At 51.7% G+C, this 15,003-nt stretch overlaps 1 pseudogene; it reads left to right on the plus strand.

The window, feature by feature from the left end:
* Positions 1 to 274: 274 nt before the first annotated feature.
* LOC118476263 (uncharacterized) lies at positions 275 to 1,828 on the plus strand (annotated as a pseudogene).
* Positions 1,829 to 15,003: the final 13,175 nt, after the last annotated feature.

The following is a 15,003-nucleotide window of genomic DNA, read 5'->3' on the forward strand; positions in this document are numbered from 1 at the left end:
CTGTGTTTGTCCACAATAACCTTGCGTGGTATTGGATCTGACAAGTTGTGAATTTTGTGTTCATTCGATGATAAAAAACATTATATTCTTCTTTTTTAATTTTAAAACATACTAAACTTCATTAAAATATAACAACATAGTGTAGAGAATAGAATTTAGGAATCCATGATACATCATGGCCCTAGGTCATAAAATTGCATGAATGTAGATTTATTTTCTCCTCTGCAACTTCTCTCTTGGCTTTCCCATACTTTGGCATTCAATATGTCAAGCCATGTACCATCTTGGGCATAAAAGGCTAATTAAAAATCCCAATTCATATGTCAATGTTGAATATGGTTATAAAGATTTATTGATATTAACTGGTAATTTACATATTCGTACTGCCTGCTTGACCTTATATTGAGATGTTCACCAGCTTGACCATTGAACCTAGAGTGTTTACAGAAATTGGGTATGTGGGTTTTAATTGTAGTGGTCTGTTGCTATCTCTTATTGCACATTGATTGAAGTGACGTCGGTTTCCTTTTCTGTGGATGTATTTTAGCACGATTGCCTCGAGTTTTCCCATGGTCTGTACAGGGTCTTATGCACAGTAAATATAGTTAAACCACATATATCCGTATCAGAGTGTATTCATGTGTAGAAAAATATCGTAAATGTAGTGGTTGTAGGTTGCAGCATTGAAATGAAATGTTTGAAAACTATAAAATATATAGAATCTAGAATCCATGAGATGTATGTACCATATTTGTCGGTTGTATGTGTGTGTTCTCTGTTCCCTTTTGGACACGTACATGATGCTGTTACCACTTGCCAGTGTAGAGGGATTACCATCATCCTTTGCAGGCTCACTAAAAATCCGTAGTGAATAAGAATCAAGTTATGTTCCAGGACTGTGGGTCTGTGTACTTTCTACTCTGTATGCTAGACTTCTAGAAACTTGAGTGACAATTGTCAAAACTGGAATTATTTTACTTGGTTACATGAAACTTCGAGTACTGGTCGTTCGAGATCCTTGTGCTGTTTGCAGGGCTGATGTCCGACTCTCAGCTCAGCACTTCCAGCATTGCGATGTGGTAATTAACTTAACTTACTCTAGTTACTATCATCATTCATTTCGACAATACATAAAGTGGTAATTTCTATGTGTTTGCTGGCAGCCAAAACACCGAAGCCATATCATACATGATCACCTATGGCTTCGCCGCTGTCATCAGCACAAGGGTGTCCAACGAGCTGGGAGCCCGAAACATCGCCAACGCCAAGAGGCCCTCACCGTGTTGCTGGCGCTGTCCCTGATGCTGGGGGTGGCGTTCCTGCTGCTCCTGGGCCTCGGCCACGACCTCTTGGTGCGCCTCTTCACCACCAGTGAGGCTGTGGTCAGCACCTTCGCCTCCATGACGCCGCTGCTCATCGGCTCCGTCGTGCTGGACTCCACGCAGGGGTGCTCTGCGGCGTCGCCAGGGGCTACGAGTGGCAGCACCTGGCGGCGTGGACCAACCTGGTGGCCTTCTATATCATCGGCTTGCCGCTCGCCATCCTCTTCGGATTCACGCTCGGCTTCCAAACCAAGGTACAATATGTGTTCTATTCTGAATGAATGAATGTTCATGTACCAAATAATTAATGAATGTTAATGTACCAAATTAGCATGCCTGTGTCGTCCAGGGGCTATGGATGGAGCAGATATGCGACCTCCTTTGTCAGAACTGCGTCCTCTTTTTCATCACCATGCGAACCAACTGGCACGAGTTAGACCTGACCATGTTCAACAAGGACAACGATTTTGTCTGCTAGGAATCCAGAAAGAGTTTTTCTTTTTTGCCATGTGCTGTTGCTGAAACATTAAACCATCAGCAACAGGCTTCGACAGAGCTGTCTGGTGTTTGCTCATCAGCCATCATCAATTCATCATCAGTGTAACACTATAGATTGTACCAGTAGTAATACAATACACAGAAATTTAAGATGCATGAGTCCAATATAGCTGACGCTCGGGCGCCTCCTGTTCTAGTTGCCTTAATACCGTCTCTTCTAACGCGGCAGGTAGGCCAGCCATACGTTGGTTATTCTGCCATCACTCCACTCTCCAGTGAGCGCGAGTTGTGTTATCTCCTTGCGGACTGGCATGAAAGCCACCACAAGACTTCCATCTTGCCGTGCTTCCTCGTCCGAGGTCGGATCGATGATGATGTTCTTGCCAAAACAGGACTGGACAAGGATGTAACAAGGTCATACATCATGATTCCAGCATCTGCCAGTGCAAGACTAGCGCATGATATAATGATGGGAAGATCACCTGAAATTGAACAACTGCAAGTAAGGCCCAGCATTTTAACAAGGAAACTTATGAAGAAAGAAATAGCCACGCAAGGAAGGTTTCCATCCAAACAATACAAATCAACTCCAAAGCGAGACACGAGAGGTAGGTATATGGTGTACCATTCCACGTACTAGAGTGACAAATGTTGTATAGCTGTATAGCTCACATTGCAATTGAGCCTACCAACATCAGTGTACATCATTGCTTTCTTACTTGGTCCAAACCTGCAAAGATAATCATTAAATAAAGGGGAATGATCGACCGATAAAACAGATTGAAGATAAGCAAAGAGTCTCACAAGTCGACAAGTTCGCAGACAAGATAGACGTGATTCAAATATCATAATGCTAAGAAGTACATACTCAAGCCCAAGTAATTTCTCTAGTCAACAAATATTCATCTTATAACTAAACTCATAGATGGTAAGAGCACAGCAGCGTACAAAACTAAAACCATGATTCTCAATTTACCGACAAGAAATACATGCACATTGTGTTAAAACTGTATTAGGGTTTATGGGATATTTACCATTTCACCCCTCTGTCTGTAATGGGCCAGGCCCAACTCAGTCTACTATTAATATACAGGCTCACCCTAGTTTAGGGTTAGGGTTTCATTCTACATGGTATCAGAGGGCTTCCTCCCTCAACCTCCAGTCCAGCCGCCGCCGCCGCCACCCCTGGCCGGCCGCCGCTCTCCCTCTTCATGGCCGGCCGCCGCTCCCCCTCCCCCCGGCCGGCGCCAACCCCTGGCCCGCCGCCCTGCTGTCTCCAGTCCGCTCCTCCAGCTCCGCGCGGGACCCGCCCAGACCCGTCACCCGCGCCGGCGGCGTCGGTGACTGCCGCCAGCCTCGCCTCCTCGAGCTATCGCGCCCAGCCCTGACCGTGCGACCCCAGCGGCCGCGTCACTCGCGCCGTCAGCTCGTTGTCCGTCTTCAGGAAGCAGCGCCGCCCCCTGCCCTGCTTCCGACCTCGCCGGCGCGCGCCACTACGCCGACCGACGCCCGCGCCCCGAGCCGCCCGGCCGCGCCCCTGGACTGCTGCTCCCCCTCGCCGGTCGCGCGCTCCTCGCTGGCCGCCCCACCCCCCGTTCCGTCTCTCTCTCTCTGGCGGCCAGCACCAGCCCCCCTTCAGCTCCGCCGCGCAGTCGCGCTCCCACTGCCGTGAGACCTGCTTGCCCATGGCACACCTCCCCCTAACAGCTGCCATGCCAACCGCCGCGACCACAGCTGTCGACTCGGCCCTCACCGTTGACCCCGTGCTCGACTTCCCCTCGCCCAGCGCCGCCGGTGCTACCACCGCGGCTAGCGCGCGTGCTGTCGGCCTCGTCCCCTCTGGGTTTGGCCTCCCAGGCTACCCGACGTACCCCGGCGCCCTCACCGGTCTACCCTTGCCAACACGCCTCCCCAGACTCCCGCCCCCTGGGTTCTCCACCACTCGGTCGCTCGTCGCCGATGCCACCTGGGCTTCCCCGCCACCCTCCACCGACTCCACGCTGGCATCTACCATCGCCGCCATCCAGGCTGCCCTGGCCGCTTCGCAGGAGCGCGAGCGCGCCACGTCCCGCGCTCTGGAACAGGAGCGCGCCCTGGCCGCCACTCTGACTGCCCAGATGGCCACTGCGCAGCGTCTCGTCATCGGTCCTCCTCCGGTCGACCAGTAGACACCCCTGCCCACCCCAGAGGCTCCCCACACCTCTGGACTCGATGCTGACCCCATCGCCGCTCTCCACGCCCAGGCGGCCGGACTACAGAACATCTGGTCCCTCGTGTCCGTCGTTCTGGACCCGGCGTCCTCCCACTACCCTCGTTGGAGGGGGCAGGTCCTTCTCACCTTGCGACGACCACGTCCTCGACGACGTCGCCACCCCGCCGTCCCGGGCTTGGTCCCTGATGGACTCCGTGGTCCTCTCCTGGCTCCACGGAACCATCACCGTCGAGCTCTAGGACATCATCCGCGACCAGGCGGACACGGGTCGTCAGGCGTGGCTCGCCCTCGAAGAACAGTTCCTCGGGAACCGGGACGCTCGCGCCCTGCACCTCGACACCCAGTTCCACCTGTTCTCTCAGGGGGACCTCTCCGTGGACGAGTATTGCCGCCAGATGAAGGGCATGGCGGACTCTCACCGCGACCTCGACGAGCCTGTCGCCGATCGGACCTTGGTGTTGAACCTTTTGCGTGGCCTTAGCCCCCGCTATGGCCACCTGAAGGCTCTCATCAAGAGGACCGTTCCCTTTCCCACATTTCGTGCCGTGAGGAACGAGCTTCTCCTCGAGGAGCTCACCATGGCGTCTGAGGCCACTGCTCCGGCTCCGGCGCTCTACAGCGCTCCTCCCGGTGGTCAGGCACCTTCAGGGGGCCAGGCCCCTCGCCCTCCGTCGACCGGGGCCCCTACCCGCCCCACACCTGCCGTCCCTGCGGCCCCTCGTCAGGCGTCCGCCATCGACGACAGTCGTCGTTCTCGCAAGGGCGGCCGTGGGGGTGGTGGCTCCTCTCGTGGTGGTCCCCCCGGCCGGGGTGGCGGCTAGACGTGGTCGTCACTCTATAACCCCTAGACTGGGACCATCGCCATGTGGCCAGGCCAGGCTCCACGTGCCTCCCGTCCCCCTGCGCCGGCCCTACTGACTGTGCCACCCTACGGCGTGCCTCCCACACCTCCCTACGGTGTGCCTGCATCGCATCCGGCTCCGCCCCTACTCCTGCCCCCGGGGACCCCCACGACGACTTGGTCCCCGCTGTCTGGAGGCTGGGACAACGCCTCCCTCGCCGCCGCTTTCAGCACCATGGCGATGACCCCCCCTTCCTCCGACTGGGTGATCGATTCTGGTGCCTCCTACCACACCACTCCCACTACAGGCACGCTCTCCCGCTCCCATCCCCCTCATTCCTATCATCCTTCATCGATCGTCGTTGAGAACGGTTCCACTCTGCCCGTCACCTCTGTAGGTGCCTCAGTTCTCCCTAGACCGTTCTACCTCAACGACGTTCTCGTAGCCCCCCACATCACTCATAATCTCCTTTCTGTTCGTCGTTTCACCACTGACAACTCTTGTTCCATCGAATTTGACCCCTCTGGTTTCTCTGTGAAGGATCTGGCCACCAGGACTCCCCTCGCCCGCTGTGACAGCTCGGGGCCCCTCTACACGCTCCGGCCATCCACCTCCGGCGCGTCTCCGCCTCCTGCCCTGGTGTCCACCACCTCCTCCACCACTTGGCATCGTCGTATCGGACATCCCGGCTCTGACGTCATGACCAAGATTACCAGTAGCCTAGATCCTTCATGTAGTAGGGGACATTTTGAGGGCCTCTGTCATGCTTGTCAGTTAGGTCGGCATACTCATCTCTCATTCACCACTTCCTCTTCTCGGGCTGAGCAGGCTTTTGACCTGGTTCATTGTGATCTCTGGACCTCTCCTGTACTCAGTCTTTCTGGTTATAAATACTATTTGGTGATTTTGGATGATTTTTCCCATTTTCTTTGGACTTTTCCTCTTAGATTGAAGTCCGACACGTTCACCACCCTCACACACTTCTTCGCCTGGGTCTCCACCCAGTTTCACCGCCCGGTCCGTGCCCTGCAGTGTGACAACGGCCGCGAGTTCGACAATCACGCCTCTCTCTCTTTCTTTCTCACTCATGGCGTCCAGTTGCGTCTCTCGTGCCCTTACACCTCTGCCCAAAACGGCCGGGCCGAACACATGATTCGCACCACCACCAACATGATCTGCTGCCTTCTCTTCCAGGCGTCTCTCCCCGCCAGCTACTGGGCAGAGGCCTTGCACACCGCCACCCACCTTCTCAATCGTCTTCCCTCCAAAGCGGTGAGCCACCCTACTCCCTACTTTGCCCTGTATGGCACAACCCCCACCTACGACCACCTTCGCGTGTTCGGCTGTGCCTGCTACCCTAACACTTCTGCTACTGCCCCTCATAAGCTTTCTCCTCGCTCCACCCGCTGCCTCTTCCTTGGCTACTCTTCTGACCACAAGGGGTATCGGTGTCTGGACCTCGCCTCCCACCGCGTCATCATCTCTCGTCACGTCGTCTTCGACGAGGATGTGTTTCCCCTTGCTGGCCCCTCCCCACCCACCGATCTCGACTCCCTCCTCGAGTCTGATCCGGTCTCCCCCTCCTCCCAGACGCCCTGCCTTGCGCCGTTACCCGCACCCCGTGCGGCCTCGACGCCGCGGCTTGCGCCTATTTCCGCGCCACGCGCGGCCCCGCCGGTCACACCTGCGCCACGCGTGGCCCCGTCGACGCCCACGGCTCGCTTCGCCGACCCCGCGCTCGTCTACCACCGTCGCCGCCACGTCACTACCTCGGCACCTGCCGACCCGGGCCCGTCGACGCGCCCGGTGCGCTTCACCGACCCCGCTGTCGTCTATCACCGCCGCGTGACGGCCACGCCCGCGGCCTCCGACGCCCAGGCAGCCTGCCCTAAGCCACCGGTGTACCACCTGGTCGCATCCACCGTGACCCCGGGCACGTCCACCCGATGGTGACCCGGCGCGCCGCCGGCGTCCTTCAACCTGTCGACCGGCTGATCTTGGCAGCTGATACGACCACCACTCCACCGGACGCCTCCCCGGTCCCCTCCTCCGTTCGTACCGCTCTCGCTGACCCACACTGGCGATGCGCTATGGAGGAGGAGTACGTGGCCCTCCTGGCCAACCACACCTAGGACCTGGTGCCGTGTCCACCAGGCACCAACATGGTCACCGGCAAGTGGCTATTTCGCCACAAGCTTACCTCGGATGGCTCCCTCGACCGCTACAAGGCCCGTTGGGTCCTTTGGGGCTTCACCCAACGTCCCGGCGTGGACTACGACGAGACCTTCAGCCTCGTCGTCAAGTTCGCCACTGTTCGCACAGTGCTCTCACTCGCCCTCTCTCGGGACTGGGCAATCCATCAACTCGACGTCAATAATGCCTTCCTCCACGGCACTCTGACGGAGACTGTCTACTGCAGCCAGCCCACCGGCTTCGTCGACAAAGCCCGTCTGGATCTGGTCTGTCGACTGAACCGCTCCCTCTACGGCCTCAAGCAGGCGTCGCGGGCCTGGTACAGTCGCTTCGCTTCCTACTTGGCCTCCATCGGCTTCGTCGAGGCCAAGTCGGACACATCCCTCTTCATCTACCGCCGCGGCGACGACACCGTCTTCCTTCTGCTCTACATCGACGACATTGTGCTCACGGCATCCACCGCCGACCTGCTATAGCGCACGATCGTCGCCCTGCAGCGAGAGTTCGCGATGAAGGACCTGGGGCCCCTCCACCACTTCCTCGGCATCACCGCCGAGCGCCGGTCCCAGGGTCTCTTCCTCCATCAGCGCCAGTACGCCATCGACATACTGGAGCGGGCTGACATGTCCGACTGCAAGCCCTGCTCCACGCCTGTCGACACTCAGGCGAAGCTCTCAGAGGACGACGGGCCCCCGGTCGCCGATGCGACATCCTACCGGAGCCTGACCGGCGCGCTCCAGTATCTCACCTTCTCTTGGCCTAACATCGCCTACGCCATCCAGCAGGTGTGCCTGCATATGCACACCCCACGGGAGCCTCATCTCACCGCTCTCAAGCGGATCCCGCGCTACCTCCGCGGCTCCCTCGACTACGGCCTCCTACTCCGACCATCCCCGACGTCGGACCTCGTGGTCTACACCGACGCCGACTGGGCTGGCTGTCCAGACACGCGCCGATCCACTTCCGGTTACGCCGTGTTCCTGGGCACCAACCTCGTCTCCTGGGCCGCCAAGCGGCAGCCCGTCGTCTCTCGCTCCAGTGCTGAGGCCGAGTACCGCGCCGTGGCCAACGGCGTGGCAGAGGCCTCCTGGCTGCGACAGCTCCTCCACGAGCTCCACAGTCCCCTCCAGCGCGCCACCCTCGTCTACTGCGACAACGTCAGCGCAGTCTACCTCTCCACCAATCCCGTGCAGCATCAGCGCACGAAGCACGTGGAGATCGACCTGCACTTCGTCCGCGAGCGTGTCCCCGCCGGTGACGTTCGGGTTCTCAGCGTCCCCACCACGCTGCAGTTCGCCGACATCTTCACTAAGGGGTTACCGTCAAGTGTATTTTTAGACTTTCGCTCCAGTCTCAACATCTGTACAGGATAGAGTTGTGACTGCGGGGGGTTGTTATAACTGTATTAGGGTTTATGGGGTATTTACCATTTCACCCCTCTGTCTGTAATGGGCCAGGCCCAACTCAGTCTACTATTAATATACAGGCCCACCCTAGTTTAGGGTTAGGGTTTCATTCTACACATTGATCCAACTGAAATAACCACACTGAATGGCTGAGGGCCAGTGCTTATAAAGTTACAGGGTTGCTTTGGTTGACCCTAGCTTGCTCGTATTTCACTCCAAAGACATCAACATAAATATTTAACAGGCCAAGGAGAGTACGCCAAGGAGAGTACGTTGATGTGCGGAATATAGAAGTAGCTTTTTCACATTTGATATCCAAAACATAAAACATACTATGAAAAGGTGATATCAAAGGATGTTGCACTTACACAGACACAATAACCTATCTTCCCAAATTCTGCATAGGCAGACCCTGATGCGGCAGTAATTGGTCCTGTCTACATAACTGCAAGACACATTGTAAATTATCGACGAATTACATGGTCCAGAAATGAATAGTGCAAGTTTCAACTCCACAGAACAACAGGTAGACGACACAGTTACTAAACCAAGTAGCTCTCGCTAATGACGCATAACGTCGAACACCATAAGTACGGTGCAGGCAAGAGCAGACGAAAGCATACTACCAAAATTCTAAATGGAGAGCAGGTAGATAGAGGACGTGGGGGAGGGGGTGTAGTCAGTTACACGCTGGCCGACAGTCGTGGAAGGATCGGCCGTCGGCCCGAGGCCAGTCGGCGTCCTCGGCAAGGTGGCGCCGTAGCTCCTCCTTCCTCTCCCGCCGCTTGTCCCCTGCGGCCGCCGCCGGGGAGTACGTCCCTGTTCCCGCCTGCGCCGACATCGCTGGCAATCACGATGTCAGCAACGCGTCGGGTAGGGGTCGATCGGCGGTTGAGGCAGAAGAAGACGTGAGGAAGAAGAAAGAAGAGAGTATGAGAGAGGTAGGAATTGTATTCTGATCCTGGTCTTATGCATATAACATCAGCCTCACGGCGACACACATGTAGCCTATGCGAATTACAAGTCCCATTCTGGCTCACTTAGCGGCACGTTCCTGTATCTGGCTCTGCAACGATTGTCTTCGCTCCCAGCCTGCTGTTCTTCAGTACCTGGCTCCGCGTCCGTCACCGTGGTGGAGCTGACATTCCCCCATCTTTAGTAACCGCTTGTCCCCAAGCGGGTGCGTCTATAATGCTTCTCCGTCTTTTGAGATCGCGAGAGAGGCATCCATTCCCGATCACACGACTTTAACCTGGGACACCATGGCACCACCGCGCTGAATCATGCGCCGAGCTAACACCTGAACAGACACTTGAAGAGGATCAGTAGAGACAACAGACAAGTAAGGTAGAAAGCACATCAGGGCGTCGGCCAACAACAGTTTTCAACTGCGATACGTGGAAGACAAGATGAAAGAGTGAGGAAGCAGGCAACTGTGATTTGTAGGCGACTGGACCAATTTTCTGAAGAATGGTGTACGGTCCAAAGAAGCAAAAGGCTAACTTCTGATTTGCTCTTGCAGTCACTAGCGATTGCACATATGGTTGAAACTTCAGATACACTTGATCGTCCACATTGAAGGCTCGCTCAGATAGTCAGATCTTTTTTTGTCAGCTTGGCGCTTGATACGATCCTGGGTGCGAAGGAGATGTTGTTGCACCAGTTTGGTCATCACCTCACGATCCTCCAGCCAAGAAGTCGAGTCGGCATTACGTACTGCTGAAGTAGAATGCAACCCAAAGTGCCGTGGAGGATGGCCATACAATACCTCGAACGGAGACCTTCCGACCGATGAATGAAAATTTGTGTTATACCAGAATTTTGCAACCGACAACCAGTGCACCCATTTGCTTGGACAGGCGTGAACAAAGCACCGTAAACTTGGAGAATCGATCCACCACGACCAAGATGCAGTCCATATACCAAACTTAGGGAGCCCTTCAATGAAATCAAGAGAAATAGAATGCCAAGCGTGTGGAGGCACCGGTAAAGGAGACAACGACCGAGGATAGCGAGCTCTATCTGGTTTTGCTTGTTGATAAGTATCACAATATTGCACAAAGTGGTGAACTAAAAGAGTTGTTTCTATCATGCCTTTCCAATAAAAGAGTTGTTTCACTCAACGGTATGTGACAGGGAAGCCGAAATGGCCCCCAACGGCTGAATCATGAAGTACTGAAATCACTTTGGTCTGCATAGTAATGTTGTTGCCCAACCAGACACGACCTTTATGTCGGATGAGACCTTGATGCAGTGAAAATGGCGCGATGGACTTATCTGGAGCTACGACCAACTTTTGTGAGTAACTCTTGAGCCTGGGGATCATCCTGATAACCTTGCACGACCTCAAGAGTCCATGTGGGAGTGCACCGGTAGATATGAGACAATTGGGCACCTGGGTAACGATATAAAGGCATCGGCGTCTAAGTTGTCACAACCTTTCTTGTAAACAATCCAGTGTTGCAATCCTGCCAACTTTGAATACAACTTCTGTTGCCAAATGATGTGGAGGCGCTGCTTATTTAATTGGGTCAAACTCTGGTGGTCTGTGAAGATGTGGAACTCGGCTTGTTGAAGATAGGCGCGCCAATGAGCTACAACAACAATGATGGCCGGCTATTCCTTCTTGTAAAAAGTCGAGAAACCCTGATTTTTAGGACCCAAAACCTTACGTAAGAACGCCAATGGATGACCCTTCTGCAAAAGAACGGCGCCAATTCCAGATTTACACGCGTCCGTGTATATACAAAAGGGAATTGAAAAATCTGGAAGAGCCGAGACGGAGGCTGAAATGAGTGCTTGCTTCAACCCGTCAAAAGCCTGCTGGTGCTGAAATATCCAGACAAACAAGACATTCTTTTTAACAAGTATGTGCGAGGTGTGGATACGATGCCAAAATGCCTAACGAACTTCCGATAGAATCCGGCCAGACCGAGGAAACTTTAGAGCTCTTTGGCATTCGTTGGTGTTGGCCATTGCTGCACCCCACTTGTATTTTAGTCGGATCGGTTGCCACACCTTGGCCATTAATGATGTGACCTAGGTAAGCTATAGTAGTTTGAGCGAAAGCACATTTGGACAGATTCACCTTCCATTGGTCCCTGCGAAGCAGCTGTAAGACCGACTCCATGGTGTCGCAGCCTACACGTTCAAGCCCAAGGCTTGCGGGCGGGGCTGACCACCACATTTTGGAGAAGGCCAAGCTGAGGGCTGCATGGAGGAATCTTGACGGTCCAGGTAACCCCATATCCTCTGGCCCTTTCTCTCTTCCTAATGATGTTATCTCTACTATGGTTAGCAATCTAGGGGTATCCCTAGGTTCTAATCAAAAACAAGTTTCAGATTCAGTTTCTCTTTTAAATAGACTTGAGCTCCACAATTCTGAACCCCAATTAGATAGTAGCACGTTTTTTTCTGGTTCAGAGTTTGTACATTGTGATAATGATGAAGTGGACAAGTATGAATCTGACAATCTCGCTCTCGGACACTTATGTGGTGACTTTGTGGAGGAGGTTATGGATGAGGACAGTGATCACCTAAGTTGTGATTTCCACACTGTCTTTAAGAAAAATAAATCAAAAGGCTCCTCAAGAAGCAAAGGTAGCATAAAAATAAAGTTGGTTAAGAAACATAAAAGGTGTACAAAATGAAAGGAATTTTTTGGAATAGCAGAGGTCTTGGTGACTTGGCTAAATTCAGGTTCCTTTCCGATATTAGTAAAGAAGAGAAGCTAGACTTCATTGCGTTACTCGAAACAGGAAAAAATGATTTCACACAAAGTACATTGAATAATATTTGTGCTGGTCGGGACTTCTTATGGCACTGGTCGAAACCTCACGGTAGGTCCGGAGGCATCCTACTTGGTGTAAATCTGGAAGTTTTTGACATCGGTAGTATTGATGTGGGTGACTTCTATGTGAAGTTCCATCTACGAAACAAGGATGATGGCTTTAGTTGGGTTCTGGTGGCGGTCTATGGGGCTGCACAAGATGAATTCAAGGAATCTTTTCTGGCTGAACTGGTGCAAACTTGTGCCAAAGAAAACCTGCCGCTTATTGTTGGTGGTGATTTTAATATCATTAGGAACCAACATGAAAAAAATAAGGATAACTACAATGATAGATGGCCTTTCCTTTTTAATGCAGTCATTGATAGCTTGGATCTCCGGGAATTGGGATTATCAAATCGGAAATTCACTTGGGCTAACTCTAGAAGCGTACCCACCTTTGAGACTCTTGACCGTATCTTGGTTACTACCGAGTGGGAGTCAAAGTATCCTTTGACAACGGTTCAAGCTTTGACGAGAGAAATTTCTGACCACACCCCACTGCTCATGAACACGGGAAGTGGAACCCACTCAAACAATCAGCCTCCTTTTAAATTTGAGCTCGGCTGGTTTCTGAGAGAAGGTTTCTCGGATATGGTGACACGGGTTTGGAAAAATGAGAATAGAGGTTGGACCCCTCTACAAAAATGGCAGTTCAAAATTCAAAGACTACGCCAATTCCTAAGGGGTTGGGCGAAAAATACCAGTGGTGCATATAAAAAAGAAAAAGAGCAAATTATTAAGAAGGCTGATGATTTAGACAAAAAGGCCGAAACGCAGATGCTTACTGCTCAAGAACTCGACTTAAAGCAGTGTCTAAAGCAGCGTCTAGCTCACATGCTAAGAGAGGAAGAAATTAGATGGTACCAAAGAGCCAAAACAACTAAGTTGTTACAGGGTGATTGTAATACTAAGTACTTCCAGCTGGTAGCAAATGGGAAACATAGAAAAACGAGGATATTCCGGTTAGAACAAGAGAACTGCACTATTGAGGGTGATGAAAATCTTAAAAGATTTATCACTAGCTATTACAAGGGCCTCTTTGGTGCATCAAAACCCAACCATTTTTCCATGGTTGAATCAGTCAGAGACGATATCCCACAGGTAACGGACCTGGAAAATGAAATTCTTACTTCACCATTTATGATGGATGAAGTCAAGAAGGCAATCTTCCAGATGGAACATAATAAGGCACCAGGACCTGATGGCTTCCCAGCTGAATTTTATCAAGTCTTCTGGGACGTAATCAAAGACGATTTACTATGCCTCTTTCTTGAGTTCCATAAGGGAAATCTGCCCCTATACTGTCTCAACTTTGGTATAATTACTTTACTCCCCAAGCTAAAAGAGGCCAAACAAATTCAACAATTTAGACCTATATGTCTGCTTAATGTGAGCTTTAAGATTTTTACCAAGGTAATGACGAACCGTGTGGCTCTAGTAGCACAGAAAGTCATTAAGCCTTCTCAAACTGCTTTCATGTTAGGAAGAAACATTATGGAGGGAGTCGTTATTTTACACGAGACGATCCACGAGTTACACAGGAAGAAGCTTGATGGCGTCGTACTAAAACTCGACTTTGAGAAGGCCTACGACAAGGTCAATTGGTCCTTTCTCCAACAAGCTTTGCGCATGAAAGGCTTTTCCCCCCAGTGGTGCAATTGGATCAGCCAAATTGTCGAGGGAGGTAGTGTCGGTATCAAAGTCAATGACGACATTGGCCACTACTTTCAAACAAAGAAAGGACTTAGACAAGGTGATCCTCTGTCTCCGATCCTCTTTAATATCGTTGCGGACATGTTGGCCATTTTAATTGAGAGAGCAAAGAATACTGTTGACTTAGTAGGATTAGTACCACACTTAGTGGATGGAGGACTCTCTATACTTCAATATGCTGATGATACTATCCTATTTATGGAACATGACCTCGATAAGGCCAAAAATCTTAAACTAGTGTTAAGTACTTTTGAGCAGCTATCGGGTCTTAAAATAAACTTCCATAAGAGCGAGCTATATTGCTATGAAGAGGCTAAAGATTTTGAGCATGAATATGCAAATCTTTTTGGGTGCAAAACTGGTTGTGTTCCCTTTAAATACCTTGGAATCCCCATGCACCATAGGAAGTTATCAAACAACGACTGGAAGATAATTGAGGAAAAATTTCAGAAAAAACTCAGTAGTTGGAAAGGAAAATTGTTGTCAGTAGGGGGTAGGCTAGTTCTGATTAATTCTGTGCTTACTAGCCTTGCCATGTATATGTTGTCTTTCTTTGAGATACCGAAAGGTGTGCTTAAAAAACTCAACTACTATCGCTCACGTTTCTATTGGCAATGTGATGAACACAAGAAGAAATACAGGCTCACTAAGTGGAGCATCTTGTGTAGGCCTACAGACTGTGGGGGTTTAGGCATCCAGAATTTGGAAACCCAAAACAAGTGTCTTTTGAGTAAGTGGCTTTTCAAGTTAATTAATGAGGAAGGCATTTGGCAAAATCTTCTAAGAAGGAAATATTTGTCACATAAAAACCTTGCCCAAGCTCAAAGACAGCCCGGGGATTCCCATTTCTGGTCTGGACTCATGAAAGTGAAAGACCAATTCTTACATTACGGACGTTTCAAAGTTCATAATGGAAAGGAAACTAGATTCTGGGAGGACAACTGGGTTGGTGATAGGTGTCTTAAAATCGCCTATCCTAACCTCTATC

This window comes from Zea mays, chromosome 2 (genome assembly GCF_902167145.1).
Source record: "Zea mays cultivar B73 chromosome 2, Zm-B73-REFERENCE-NAM-5.0, whole genome shotgun sequence".
Lineage (NCBI taxonomy): Eukaryota > Viridiplantae > Streptophyta > Magnoliopsida > Poales > Poaceae > Zea > Zea mays.